This window comes from Nyctibius grandis, chromosome 10 (assembly GCF_013368605.1).
Source record: "Nyctibius grandis isolate bNycGra1 chromosome 10, bNycGra1.pri, whole genome shotgun sequence".
NCBI lineage: Eukaryota > Metazoa > Chordata > Aves > Nyctibiiformes > Nyctibiidae > Nyctibius > Nyctibius grandis.
Window position 1 is genome coordinate 6,854,250 of NC_090667.1, and position 15,510 is coordinate 6,869,759.

Below are 15,510 nucleotides of genomic sequence, written 5' to 3' on the forward strand. Positions count from 1 at the left end.
TTGAGAACTTGGCAGTACCAATTATCTCTGTCCCATATAGATGCAAAGAAGAAGATGCAAATAAGAGGGCGCAGAGCTGGTGAGCAGAAATATTAAGCCATACTACACGGAATATGTTAACACAATTGCTAGAAAAATATAGCCCTTCTCCCCTTCTAAATTACTGAGCTATAATTATAGATAATGGATTTTGTTGTTTTTTTTTTTTCTCCTTTGAAAGGCTTGTTTGGTTGACTACAGTAGCTGGAATGTGAGTCCTTGTTTTTCTAAGTATATTCAGTATAACATTCAACATTCCATCAAGTGCATAGATACATTTTATACATTTTCTCTCCCTCCAGGCTACAGGAGTGAGCTGCACTATAATAATAGCTGGATCTGCAGTAGCCTTTCCATGCCTTATTGTAAGTTATTTTGCAATTATCTAGGCTCTTCGCAGACAGTTTTCCCATGGCTGTGCATGGTATCTGAAGTCCCCAGGGTATCAATCAACACACATAAGAAGTGGATTTCATGACTACAGTACAAAATACCAAGGAGGGCACCCCTCTGCTTGGAGCAGCTGGCAATCTACGCAGACAGTGCAGACACAGGCCACTTCAAAAGTGGAACCCGTTTTTGCCTAACTTCCGTCATTCAAATAGCAAATGAGTCTATGCAGATTTTTCAGACTCCTACTTTAGTCAGTAATGGAAAGAGGAACCTCCAGAAAGAGATTTGTTCTAAACCGTAGGACAAGGTATGAGATATGAAATTGAGTAGCTTATTTTTTGCCTATTGTCTGCAGAGGGAAAGTGGGTAATAAGGTTTAACCGCAAGCTTATTAAACAGCTGAGATGAATTTAAACCCCAATTTTGTGCAGTTTTATCTATCCTTCTCCTATTAGGACCAGTCTTTAGAGGGAGTCATGTACAGGCTTCTTCTTTGAAAAGCTGTTGGGACAGCTGAAACCGGGGCCAGAGAACCAGCCAGTAGGTGAAGAGTGAGGATAGTCCAGCACTAAAAACCACTCCCTAGTTCTCTCTTATCTAGTAAGGTGGATGTACCTATTGACATGGCTTTCAGCGATGGATAGCTTTGTTAGTGTTGATTCCAGAAATTAGTGGGAATTATGTCCTTTTTAGTAAGTGTTTTGTGTGTTGTTTGTGTGTCTGTGTGTGCTCATGCTTCGAAGAGGCAGTGGGTGTCAGGTAGGGACATGGTTCAGGCTCAACATGCAGCGGAACAGCGAAAAGAGCTGAAAAAGAACTCTGATACAGAAAATCTTGTCATACTGTGTGTGTCCATCGTGACAAAGTGACTTGGATTTACTTGGGGGAAGATGAAAGGATGGCCATGGCAGAAAATATATTGAAGTCACAAGCACGGTACAGAATGAGTCAGATTGTCTGAGTCAGGAAGGTTCTGGTACTACAGGGCTCAGGTTTATGCAGGAAGAATCAGGTTATTCAGCATCTCTCTATGGCTTTCTGCATCTTATCACGGTATTGGTACTCCACTGCAGTTTCCTCCTCTCCTTGTGGTGTACATGTTTCTCGTGAGAGCTCCACTCACTTGATTGTCTGACCCAAAAGAGACTTAACTAGTTTCCCTGACATGATTTATCGGTATTATTTTTCAACTCACATCCATTTGGGTTCTGTTCTGCACCTTGGGATTTGGGCAAGGATTTTTCTCCACTGGAAAAAAATCATCCACATCATAGAGTCTGCATGGTGCCTGGATATGTATTAGACATATGTACTGATGAGACAGAAGGAATCACAGCGACAAGTCTTAACATATTCAGAGAAAGACAGTGATGCATTATATTATTGGAGGTGGCAGAAAGTTAGCAATTTGTTATAGGAGTACTGAATCCATCAATGAAAATAACAAATGGGACACATGGAATTTATATAGCACAAATCATATATAAAGCTAACAGTAACAGAAATGTTAAGAAAATCCCTTTTCTGAGCATTTCTTTCTTTAAGGGTTGCTGTGGAGGTAACCTTGCTATAAGAATAATAAAGGCTATTTGAAAAGTTTTGCTCCTGTTGGTAAACTATATACACTATTTCTCCCAGAAATGCAGTGACATGTTAGTTTATACTCTACAAAACAGTTTGTTCAGAGCTACTTACATAATAATAACAATGCAATTTAAGAAACTGGAAATCAGATGGCATTTTTTCCTCTTCTTTTAATTTCAGAAAAGGCTTGTTTAAATTATCCATGCATGTTTAAATTTTCTTGGCTCCAGTAAAAGTATCATTCTACTGCTCATAAGGGTGACTTTGTCAAGAACACTTGTCAAGAGTTACCATTCCCTCCTGCCTCAGCTGCTGTTCAGATTGCTTTGTAAGTTGAATTACAGTGATCACCTGTCCTCTTGTCACATTGAGAATCAATATTATTTGACTTGGAATTAATGAAACCATCTTTATGAAGAAGGATGTGCATAATTTGGAACATTAATATGCTGGCAGATGATGTTCTCTTCCTGCTCTTTTCTCCATTAGACTATCCCCAGGAGTCATATCTTGGTTCAGTTAAATGCAGCAAGGGATGGTACTGTTCTTTTGAATGTCTCCTGCTACAAGGTTAGAGAGAGAAAGAAAACTCTAGACACAATAGTGATGAAAAAGGTACATGCCAGAGGGATAATTTACCATAGTTTTCAAATAACCTAATAGGCCTTAGATATGCAAAGCAAACTGGATCAACTTATTAAAAAGCTTGTTACGAATTGTGGTGTACAACTCAAAAACTTTTTTGTGCTTTGCAGCCCACTCAGTAATGGGATGATCCCAGGCAGAACTGCAAAATAAGGTAAAATAACCCACCCATGCCCTCTAGAGCTGAGGAGCAGAACAAGGAACGGTCCCCACGCAATGAGAACAGCTCTCCTATGCAGGACTGGGGTGTGGGGTTAGGTGGCCTGAGTACCCCTACAACCTGGTGATTTTGGATTCAGTGGTTTTGCTAGGTCAGTTCTTCTCCACCAGGATTTAGATCAGTCTGACAGTTTGGGAGCCTTATTCCTCTCACTGAAACTGAAGATGAGTGTGAGGCTCAGGAGCTTCCCACACAGACCCCTGCAAACAGACAAGGGAATGAAGGCTGTGCCTTCTTCATTTCAGATGCAAAAAAATGCTATTTGGACATTTCCTTATACCACGGGCACTGAGGCTACAGCTGCTGCAGTGCATCTCTCTTTATTCTTCCTCAATGCTAGTTTTACAGTGGCTGTACAAATTTGGCTTAGTCCACCTCTCTTGACTGGGAGACCAGTTTAACAGCCAGACTGACAGATATTTTGCCTAGCCAAGACACCTTCATTATCTGCTCATTTGCAAACTCTGATCCACAATTAGATCTGAGCTGGCCAAGAACTCTATTGATTTGCTCTGATTGTACTAAATGCTAAGCATATCTTGTATCAATGAACATCCAAACGTATTCTACAATACATTTAATAAAACAAATTTCTGCATCAGAAAGAAATGACTCAAATCCAAGATAAGTTGTTGTTCTCTCAATACAGCAAGCTGTATTTAAATGGGTAGTAATATTAACTCTGAAATGGCATCAGAAATAGATTAGGTAAGGAAAACAGAACTAGAAAGCCTCGTGTTTTATTTTTCAATTCTTTTTAAAGATCAATGGCTGAAGATTAATGTTGCTTGAAACACTAAAAGTTTAATGATGGCTGGCAGGACAAAGGAGGGAAATAAAATGGAGGAGGAGAAGACCTAACAACCTTGAAACAATAACCTGTTAAGAAGATAAACAGAGAAACCCTGGGGATTGGAAGTGAAAAGGACAAAATGATCTTTAGACAGGGAAATGAACAGAATACACCAAATAAAAAACATACATAAAGATAGAGATGAGGAAACAAGAAATGAAGCAACAAGTAACCTGTAAAGAAATAGGATCACAGGCTAACACAGCCTGGAAAGGACCTCTGGAGATCTTTAGTCCAACATCCTGCTTAGATCAGGGTCTGCTGTAGAGTCAGGCCACAGGGTGACTTCCTCCTAGGTGCTGCGGAGGCTGCTATGAGGTCCCCTGAAGCCTTCTCTTTCCCAGGTGAAACCAGACCAGTTCTCTTGGCATCCCTTCAAGGGCAAGTGCTCCAGCCCCAAACATCTTGGTGACCTCTCCTAAACTTGCTCCAGTTTATCAGTGTTGTTCCCACATTGAGGGAACCAGAATTGGATGCAGTATTCTAGCTAAGGGCTAATGAGTGCTGATCAGGGAGGATAAACACCTCCCTCTGTCTACTGGCTATGCTTTTAGTAATACAGCCTGCTGCTGCTGCCAGGCATACAGCTGGCTCATGCTCAGATTGCTATCTACCAACAGCCCCAGGTCCTTTTCAACAGAGCTGCTCCCCATCCAGCTTTACTTTAGTATGCACTTGTGTGTCTTTCCCAGCATTCCTCTACATGGAAGCTGTTACCACTAAAATTTGAGGAATGGCTCTTTAGCATTGCTATTTCCAAGATAACACTGTGTATAAACCTGATTAGTCCCACATTGTTATTCATTATTCTCTCTTCTGCCGTTTGAAATGATTCAGTCATCCCAGAAGAGAAAGGAAACAGTATCCACGGTCCAGATTTATGAGGGATCTGGGAGCCTAAGTCTCTCTGGTACTCATGAGACTTTGAATCTTACAGGCTGTTCAGAGCCTTGATTCCTAGCCTCATGTTACCAGCAACAGAAGAGAAATACTATAACACAAATTTTCCCAGCACTAAGAATGTCCTACTTAAATATCTACCTTGCCATTTCCCTGAAGGATATAATGCATGATGAGTTGGTACTGGATAGTTTGCTAGCACTAATAAATGGCCTACAGAAAACATTCAGGACTTTTTCTCAAGGCATAAAGAGTTCCAGAGTTAGAACAGAAGGTTTCCAGGCTCCTCACTTCAAGCCTTGTTGATTGCCCTTGCACTTCTACAGTGTTGATCAGTAAGTCTCCTAAAACTTCAGGGTGTCTCACACTGGAATTTGAATTGAAGTCTCAGAGCTGACATGCAAGTGGTGTAACACAAAACAGAACTGAAAGGGAAGACATGCAGGTAGTACTTCGTGCATCGCTCATATTTGCTAATAGTTTTATTGGGTCCCTAGAACAGTGAAGATGATCGGTCAGGCTGACAGCACTGTATGTGCCTCCAAGCTAAGGGAAAAATCAGAATTTGCTTATATTTGTGAATGTACAAGGTTTAAATGATATCTAATAATAAGACAGAAAAGAAGAAGATCCAGTCTTATTGGCTAGGTAGAAAAAAGTTCAAACCAGAATACAGGGCAGTAATCTGCACATCTCTGGTTCCTTTTGAGAAACATTTATCCACAGACCTAAATGAGACTTCCTATGGTGAGGAGGCAGCTCACACTCTGGCTCTGTGCTAAATAGGTACTTTTCAGATGAAGTGTACAGGCCGTGATTTTGTCTTCAAGGTGTGAGAATCAAGGCCTATGCATTTTGCCAGTGATTCTTTCAAAAGCATTCTGCAATGCAATGCAGATGGTACTTCACAGTGTTAAAAAGACTGTGCTCAGTGGGGAAAAAGCTCATCTGCCTGAGCACATCTACCCTTGCTTTGCCATATAATTTCCCATGAGATTTTTCAGTGCTTTATAGATTTGAATAGCCCAGCGCTTCAAAGCAAGATTGTCCCTCTCTCTCAGAGAGGTACAGAGGAAGTATAAAGTTCTACAAAAATTGTAGTGATTTAAACTTTTGGCATTTGGCCCTGTGCTGGACCAGCAACCCATTGGAGAAAGATCATGAGGCATTTTTGTCTCTTACCAAAAGAAATGCTGTCTTCCCTTCTACCCTTTCAGGAGTATTATGTAGATTCTGCTTTGAGAGACATCATGACTTTCTCTGACAACAATGACAATCATGTCAAGAGCCCTGGAGTACTTTAAAGCCCATTTGACTCCACTGTATGATACTTCAACAATTTTTATTATGCTACCAGATGTTGTACATCTTAACTTGAAGGCTTTTTCTTCAGACCTGATACATATTTATAGTGAAGTGGGTGTATCTTGACATTAAAGAAATAGGTGACAATAGGAAAATATATAGTTTCCCTGCAACAGCCATGCTGTTGTAGAAAAGAAGCTGATGCATTGTTCTGTTGCAGCTAGACTTCTGAGACCTGAAGTCAACTGTAAGATGAAAAGTGGGCCCAAAAGACCAGGCTTAAAATGAAATATGTTCTTTAATCAAAAAAGCTCATTTGAACAGTGCTGTATTTCACTGCAAAGAGGTATTACCTTGAGTTTGTTAAAGTACACACACTGCATCATTCAAATAGAAAGTGCCCAAATACGAAGCACAAGAAGCTAAGTATCATGGAAGCATATGAAAGCACCTCCTGAAAAGCAGAAGTAAAAAAAAAAACCCACACCCAAATCTGAAGAACTGAACAGCTGAATAACTATGTTATTTTCTGACAGTACATACATTAATTCTGGTGAATAGTTGTTTACCCACTTAGCTGGGCAAAAAAAATTGTTTCTACTGTTCCACTTTAATTTCAAAGATTTTCTACTGAGTTCAGATGTGCTTTACTCTATGCTGGAGCACTCAAGATGATAAATAAAGCAACAAAGCCACCTCAAAGCAGCTCAGCCAAATGAACCTGCAGTGTCACAAAAGAGCAGTAAAGAGACATTTCCCTTTTCCAGTGTTAATGGAGAGGGGTGTCCCCAGGTATGGAGCATATGCTGCAGCCCATCAGAGCTTTTTCCATTTCTAGTTTCAGTGGGACTAGAATGAGAGTCAACTGGGTACTGTCCCTGTTTGGTGGATAGCATCAACCTCACACCTCAGTAAATACAAGTCCAAATTGCTGGTGAGCATGTTGCTATGGGTTGCTGCATGTCTGTGTGAATCTTGAGCAGAATGGGATCAAACATTGGTAATATTTCATCCTTTTTTCAATGCAATGAAGACATTTGCTTCTACCTCCTTTTTCTTCCTCTGCTGTTCTCTTGCCAAACCTTCCTGGCAGCGTGGAAACTCTCTCTGCTCCTGATCCACTCCTTGGACAATTCATGGTGAACCAGTTCGTCCTGACCCTTGTGATTCCATCTTAAGCTCACAAATGGATGTACAGGAGTTAAAATAATGAAATTCTTGGTAGGAATCGACTCTAGTTATAAGCTTGTGTGTCAAGTTACAGTGTGAAATAGAGCCAGACATAGCATGACTTTTACATATTTTCTAACCTTCTAAAATAAATTTTAAGTACAGTCACTACTGAGTAGAGATTGAGCTGGAAATGTAACAACACTAACTCTTTCAGAGTGTTTCTCATTTAATCAAGAAGACAAGAGCAGCGCTGAAAGTGTTACCCAAGGAATAACTCTTTTCAATAGCCCAGTGTTAACTTGGAGTACATTTTAAAATATATATAAAATTATATTATTTTATAAAAACTACTGGAATTTTAGACATTTTTCGCTCAGCAAAAGATTTCAGGATTTCAGCTGAAATTAGGATTTTTCCTAATGCAGAAAGAAAACAAATCTTCAAGCATTAGTGTTTCCAATGAACCCAAAATTCTGACAAACTTTAATAACCATCAATTTTCTTTTTCTCAGATTGGTTATGTGCATATCTGATGTCTGAAAAGTTCCACGGTCACCTTTGTGAACAGGATCCGGAGACTTTAGGTAGGCAATATCACATTTACATACAGAGCAGACAAGCTTTTAAGGGGTGCATCATCAGACACTTAGTTTTCATGCAAAACAGACAAGCTGTGAGGCAAGACCTCAATTATACACAGAAGAGAGGGCAGGAAAAGCATGGCTTGATTCAGAGATAACCTGTTAAACTGTTAACAAGATAAATTAAGGACATTCTGGACTTCTATATGTGTTCACTTATACATGTGTATATTGAGTCTTTATGTAAAGGGTAGCTATCAAACTATATATATGGAGACCTTTTCCTATAGTGTGGTTTATCCTGGTTCTAAACATAAAATAAGTCTTTAAAAAAACAACAACAAAAAATATAGATAACTTGACCACTACTGCAAGCAGTATTAGTCTATATTTAGAAAGACAAAAATACAACTCATGCTTCTGATGCTTGTTTTTAACGCTTTTGTATTACTCTAAAAAGGTCAAAGTATTGGTGGTGTTATACTCACAATATCTGCTGCTTAAGATTGCAGTCTTAAACCTATTCAGTGCAGAAAAAAAAAGCAATACTCCTTTATGTTGCTTGAAAGCAGGTAAATACAAATACTTTCCCCCCGTAATGGAATTTTCCAGCTCAGTGGGATCCTGGATGAAGATTTTGGAATAATTTTGCCATTTTGTATAGGTAGTATCTGGGGACAGTATATCACAGTATTTCCAAAGTAGTGAGGGAAAGGGAAGGGACAGGACACAGAATATTAGACTTAATTACATAATTTATTCAACCGGTAATTTTTTTCAGTAGAAAGAGAACCGTTATCAGAAAATGTCAAGTTGTTGAGCTCAAAACCTTTCATGTGAATGCGCTTGTCTTAAACACTTATTAGGCAAAGATTTTTCTGTTTCAGGGTGGTTTCTAAGAAGCATACTGAAGGACTTTGTTCCTCTCCAAGAAAAGTCAATAGCCCAGTGCTCTGGGTATTACCTCAGCATGTGTGACATCAGGTTCAACTCTCCATTCCTACACATTTTAAAAATTAATTCCGAAGTAGCCTGAAGTCTGGCTCTTGAACTCTTTCTGTGGTGAACAGATTCAGGCGCCTGATCTGGAGCTGTCAGAGCAGCGGTTTGAGCCTGACCTGGATTCACCATCATGCTGAGTGAGCCCCTACCTGTAGGCTAGTACTCACACATGCTCTGGGTTTTCCCAAGTTAACATTCTTATAATCTTTGTTTTAACTAAAAACTGACCCTAAAGTATTAATGTGGTAAAAGAGGTCTTTCTTCTCAAGATCTGAAATTTATTTCAGAAGGTAGCTAAGATTCAGTGAAATTCTGGTGAGGATACATATCCACCAAGTAGGAGCAAACACAGAAAACAGAGGTAGCTTTGAAATTTTGCCAAAGAACAAGTAAAAATATTTTTCCTCCTTTCTTCTCCCTTATATGACAAACAAAGCCCATTAATAATGACAAATTAAATGTAAAAACTTCTGTGGTTTGCTTAGGGCTGGAAAACAGGTCAGTAATTCAACTTCTCTAAGAATGTAATGTCTATGGTTCCCAGCTGCCTCTTTGCCTCCCTAGATTGTGTTATTTGTTTCCCTTGTATGCTGAAAATGCCCTAAAGTATAAAGAGGAACTTTTAAGAACCACATGTGATTACATAATGACAAAAATGGGATTGTTTGGAATAATTTTGAAATGACTAACTGAGCTATAGATAAAAATTAGCTCCTAATTTTTTTTGATAGAGTATGATAGTTCAGAAATACACCTTCAGCGGTGAAACCACTGCAGCATGAAATGAGAAAATGTAAACATTTTTTTGCAAAGCTAAAGTTAGGAAGCTTAAATAAAAAAGCATTAACATCTAATTTACACCTGATTGACACACAAACAAACCAAAATGTTACAAGCATTAGAATTTCTTGCACGTTTAGAAGTAAGTTCTAGTAATTTTACTTGGAACTTTAGTTCAAACAATGAAATACTGTACTAATACTTGGTATCTAGATACTTTTCAGTACAGCTGCTCCCATTTTTTAAAAACAATCATCATCACGGCTTGAATGCAACAGGAAAATAAAAACCTAATTCAGGAAAACATACTTTCACATGTTTCAAGATGCTTACATCAGAGTCAGGCTCATATTTAAGACCCTTTTTGGACCAGATCTTTTCTATGTATAGTTAAGGATACAGATTTCTAGAAGAAAGAGAAGTCTAGCAAGACAAGCCCAGCAAAATGAAAGTGATTGATAAACAACCAAACTTCTGCAGACATGACTTAGAGGGTTTTTTTGCCTCTAGCTATATTCAGGAGCTGATTACTCTTGCTTTTCCTCTGAACTCAATGACAAGTACCTTGTTTTAAAAAATCTATTTACCTCCTTATTATAGCATAAATGACAAAAAAACAAAAGTAAAACTAAATAGGCCTGCATTTATGAAAAAGAACAAATTACTTAACTGCTTTCTTAAAATGTTAGCTACAGGACTGCACATACAAAAGAGAGGAAGACTCACCAGAATGAAGAGTGCTGCACAGAATATTAAGAAATGCCCTAGTACAGAGATGCACTTAGGACCAGTAAACATGTAAGGATGGGAAAATGAATGGTGGAAGATGTAGACAGATATAATAATTTGAAAAAAAGTCTTGTCTACCTAAACTAAAGCATCAGAAGTCAGAAACTTCTGATAGAAGAGGAGGAGGCAATCAGTTAGGAACAAAGATTAAAATCTCAGCTTTACAGTATTTGAAACAAGCAATATGAATCTGCTATGAAAGCTAGTTGTGATACAGAGGTTAAGGCAAAAGGCACTACTGCTTGTGTGTGTGTGTGTGTGTGTGTGATAGATCTGCAAAAAGAATGTCATTACATCCTCCTTCCACCCTTCTGTGCGTCTGCTATGCACTTCTAGCATCATTTGGCTCCCTGAGTGAACCTACTACCTCTCTTTTCCTTGCTCATGTCTTGATTTCCCTTTGCTACTATGCTTTCATTCTAGAGACTAAAATAGAAATCTTACCAAGATCCTACCAACATAACTTGCATCCATACTTCCATGTCTCAGTGCAGGGTATACAGCATCATGGCAGGAGAGGGAAGAAATGTATGGAAAGCTCTTCCTGAACTGCAGGGACATGGGGATGGCTGGGTTTTGCCTGTACTGCTGTACTGCTGCAGTCCTCTGCCAGCATTCCAGTGATTGAAATCTACAGCAGTGAGGTGTCTCACCACTCTGAAGTTATCCATTCCTATGGAACTTTTTCCTGGATGTATGCTTGACATTTGCACCGCTTCCCTGTCTCGAGGTGTGTGTGTGTGTCTGTGTGTGTGTGTGTGTCTGTGTGTGTGTTTACACCCAAGAGGATTAGAACTAACAATTTATGTATTATGATATATTATGACACCAAGAAAGTGGAGCTTAAGGACTAAAGATGTTGATCCATCATTGCTAAAAAACAAAATTCTAACCCTTCTTCCACCAGAGCTGACCTTCTCCTCACCTTCTGAGCACTCATCTCTCACTTGCTTATTTTTGTGCAGATTTCTTCCATGATTTAATATCTTTGACAGAAGAATACATGTAGCGTTTATTATTGATGTGTCTTGGAAATGCAGATCAGCATGCCCAGAGCAGAAGTAGTTTGTTTACTACTTAATGGCAAAGTGGTTGAATTCTAAAAAGGGCACTGATGTTATGATTTAAAGACAAGTAGAAATTAGGCAGTGAAGAGAAACAACCTATTAGAAATTCAGAACTGTCTACAAGATAGTAATAACCTTCTGCCATAGTAGAGAAATAGAGGTAATTAATGCCTTTAAACTCAGTTAGAAACAGCATCCATTTCTTTCCATTGCTGCCACTGTTTAATAACACAAGGCAATATCTGAGCAGAGAGAATGGCAAGCCCTGGGACAGTTTCCCAGGAAAGGTGGTGGAATTGTTGTGATGAAGTTCTGAAGAGGCAAAACAAATGTCAGTAAATGTCGGCAAAATGCTAACCCATCCTGAGTCCACTTTGGCTAATTTAGTGGTTCCTCAGCTTTGTGTAACGAAAGGATCTCCTGACTTTTCTGGGGAAAAAAAGAGAAAAAATTAATCATGCAGCACATATAGAGATGAGGAAATGTGAGAGCTTTTTGGAAATTAAATCTTTGCAAACTCTTTACCTCCAAAATCTATTAGTTTCTTATTGCAGAAAATACTCTTAGGAACAGTGCCTCAATCTCATATAATCCTATAAATAAGGACCATTACTGTTCAGTGAATTTCTCCCTCTGGTGGAAACAATGTGATAAACAAAAGATAATATTTCTATCAGAAGATAATCTTGCCATAAAACTAAAGCCTGGAAAATCCCATTGCTCAGACAGGAGTTTCTCTGAATGAGCTACACAGTGTGAGGCTATACGCTTCGTAACTCGGGGGCAGAGAGCTCTACAGCCTCTGTGCGAGCAAACATTGCAAATATTTGCTTTTCTAGTGATCTCCAAGAATGTAGGTCTCACGTTCCCACCCCAATTGATGCCAAAAAAGAGAATGTCTTTCTTCTCAGAAAAAAAAAAAAGAACAATGCCACAGCTTCTCGTTCTTCAAGTTTACTTTTGTCAGAACAAAGTGATATTTTACTTAGGTTTTGGGGCACAACTTCATTTCTACCACCTTGTGACCATTTAAACTGCAAGAAGGAGCAATGCATGGACTGATTATAATCTGAAGAGGGTAGCACAAAGGCAACTATGCCTAGGAGTCCAGTTAGTACTAGGAACCTCCTGTTTCTTCAGGACCATGTTCTTTTACATGGAGCAAGGGTGCCTGCTCTGCTACCCTTCATGGGATGTGTTTTAGAGTTGTCAATTGCTTGGCAGGATACATAGCTGCTATTTGGGCCATTTAGCAGACAGCTCATTGTCTAGTATTTCAAAATGGGGCCATTTTGCAGGAGGCATTTGGGAAATAGCACATTTGTGCAATCAGAAGGAAATGGGGCTCATTTCAAACATCCCCACTATTCTCAGAACCGCACTCATCAGCATCGTATCAAAGCAACTTGCAGCCTCTGAGGTCACTAGGCAGGCATGTAGATTTTCCTGATGAGGTATGCCAGGGGACGTGCTACAGCATGTCAGATGCCTTTGGCTAGCTACATTTATCTGCATATGCCCACATGTTGATGTTTCGCAGGAATGGAGGTTTTACTGCACATGCACAGATTGAGCAACCTCTCAGCACAGGCTGCTGGCCGAGGGTTTGCTTTGCTGGTGATCACTGTCTCCCACCAAGCAAGGAGCAGAAGTTTTCAGGACTGACATTCTGGATATTGGTGCATTTTTTCAATATATTCCTAAGTGAAGTGACACATCTAGTGCACATCCCTATAAACAGCAGGACTTTGGAAGTAATTTCTTGACCAATATATGTATTTCATATAAAAACTCCAAAAAAAAATTGCACCTAATTACAGAGACAAGGAGAAGGGAAAAGAACTAAAAATAAAGATTACAGTCTGGTAAGAAAAGTATTCCAAGAATTTTTAGAAGTGGCATCAGAAAAGGCAGGAAATAAGGATGTTAATTACACACTTTGGCCCTCTTTGAATTTTCTGTCTAGGTGAGTTTAAGTAATCAATATTTGTAAAATCTCTGGGAATGAAGTTCAGCCTTGTGAATTCATACTGTGAGAAAAGCACCATAAACAAACTCCAAGAATAATGATTTGTTTCCACAGAGGGCCAGACTATGGGGAAATGTCATAAAACGAGATGAAGACAGGGCTCCAACTCTAACAGGAAGATAATTTTCCCAAATTGGCTCTCTGTGCCATCAAACAATAACTTCAGATGCTGTTTAAATATGACAGTATTGATCTGGCCAGTGCTAGTCCCTCAAATCCCTTCTTCAATTGCATATTGCTTGACAGCTTAGTGACTCCAAGTCATTTCTCAGCAAGGGAGATTCAGCAAATGAGTGTTTCATTGCAGCAAGGTACAATATATTGAATTATTAATGGATTAGTTTATCTGAAGCCAGCACGGCTGTGGCACTCACAGAGTGCCTGTGAGGCTGTCCTGTCACCCATGTCTTCCCTTTCACCCACGTGCCTCTTCCCCAGCGCCAGGCTAACAGCCCAGTCCCTGCCATGGCAGCTTTGGGGAATGTTTTTGTAGTTTACCAGTAAACCTTGGGAGTGGAGTGTACCTTTATGTGTAAGAGAAGGTACGGAAAGTTGGCTCCAAGGTTCATCCACTTCTCCCCAGCTGGGCGGGCACAGGGGAGCCTCACCATAAGAAGGACCAAGGGTCTTCATACACTGCCGCATGCAGAGCAAAGAGAGCATTGGGAGAGGGAGTGCGACAAGAAGCCCAGATTAATGCTTTGTAAACTTTCACATGCAGCAAAAGGAGCAGTGCAGGCTCAAGCTGAAACAAACCCCCGTCTTCTCTCCATGACTGACCGGCTTCCTGATGCACAGATTTTATCCTTATTTACTCCTGGAGGTTAGTACCTTCTTTACTTGCAAAGCTTTCTATCACCTGATCAGTAAATACAAAACCTTGTTGCATTCTGACTTCCTAGAAAACAAAAATTATTTCTGATACTTATTTAGCAACAGACTGTCTCAGAACATGCAGAATTTCACAGGGACAGTTGCACACACCATCTCCTTTTCCTTCTTCAGCGCTCACCAAGTTTTGTAAGATGAAGGAGCACATGGGTGCTGCTGAGGGAGGAGGCACTGACTGCCAGCTCCCCTGCATCCCAGCCAGGTGGTGAAGATGAGTGTGCCCAGACTGAGGTGACAGATCAAGCCCACCGGGATCATTCCAGCTGACCATCCTGAAAGTGTTTTCATTTTTTCCTACCATTAGAGGACCAGGGATGGAAATCGAGTCAACCATAGGTATTCTAGTGTTTGAATGTTGTTAACACATTGAAGAATTGCACAGTTGCATATTTTATCCTGGGTTCAATAAGGAAATGAACTTGTCACTGACTGTATTCCCACCCCAGTAAATTTGAATTTCAAAGTCTGAAAAAGAAATTGAGATCTCACATGTTTGAGAGAATTAGCAGCTGAACAGAAGAGAGTCAAGTTATTGGTTCCACTGAAAGGAAAAAACACACGGCTTTTGTTGCCCATTTTGCTGTCCATGAGCACATTGCCTCCTGACCAATCGGCTCAGACAAAGCTCCAGTACGCAGCTGGCCTGCAGAGGTTATTCCTGGCAGAGTTCATGGGAAGAGCTGGGGTTACCCTCATATGAAGGGGGAACTGGGGTTGAAAAGACACAGATCTGTTGGAGTGAAGCTTTCATTAGGTATGCTTTTCTTGGAACTACCCTTTTTGGATGGAATACTACAGGTTTTTGGGTTTGTTGATTATTAATTTTATGAGGGGGAAATAATTTTTTACATGCTCCTGAAAAGCTGTTAATGAGATGTTCAAACTATATTAAACAAATTCATAGTGAAAGATGAATCATCTTAGTTTATCACCCAGGTAGTTGTAAGCAATAAAAATATGTTTTGGTGACTTTTTACCTCAAGGTGGGTCATTTGCAATTCTGCTGTATTTCATAAGAACTTTTCATAAAGGATCCTATTTGCATGCATGACAAATTGGAATGATCTGCAGTGCTGGACCTTTTATTCAAGGAGGTTGTCACCTTCGTGTGGCGTCCAATAATTACTGGAGGGAGAAGAGATTTTAAAATAGGGTTTTAGAAGTTGTTCTTTTATTTCTGTTTCGACAGGCTCTTGATTTCATATTCACTTCATGGGATATCTGTGGATTTATTTAGTGAGACTGGTTGCTCTGAAGTG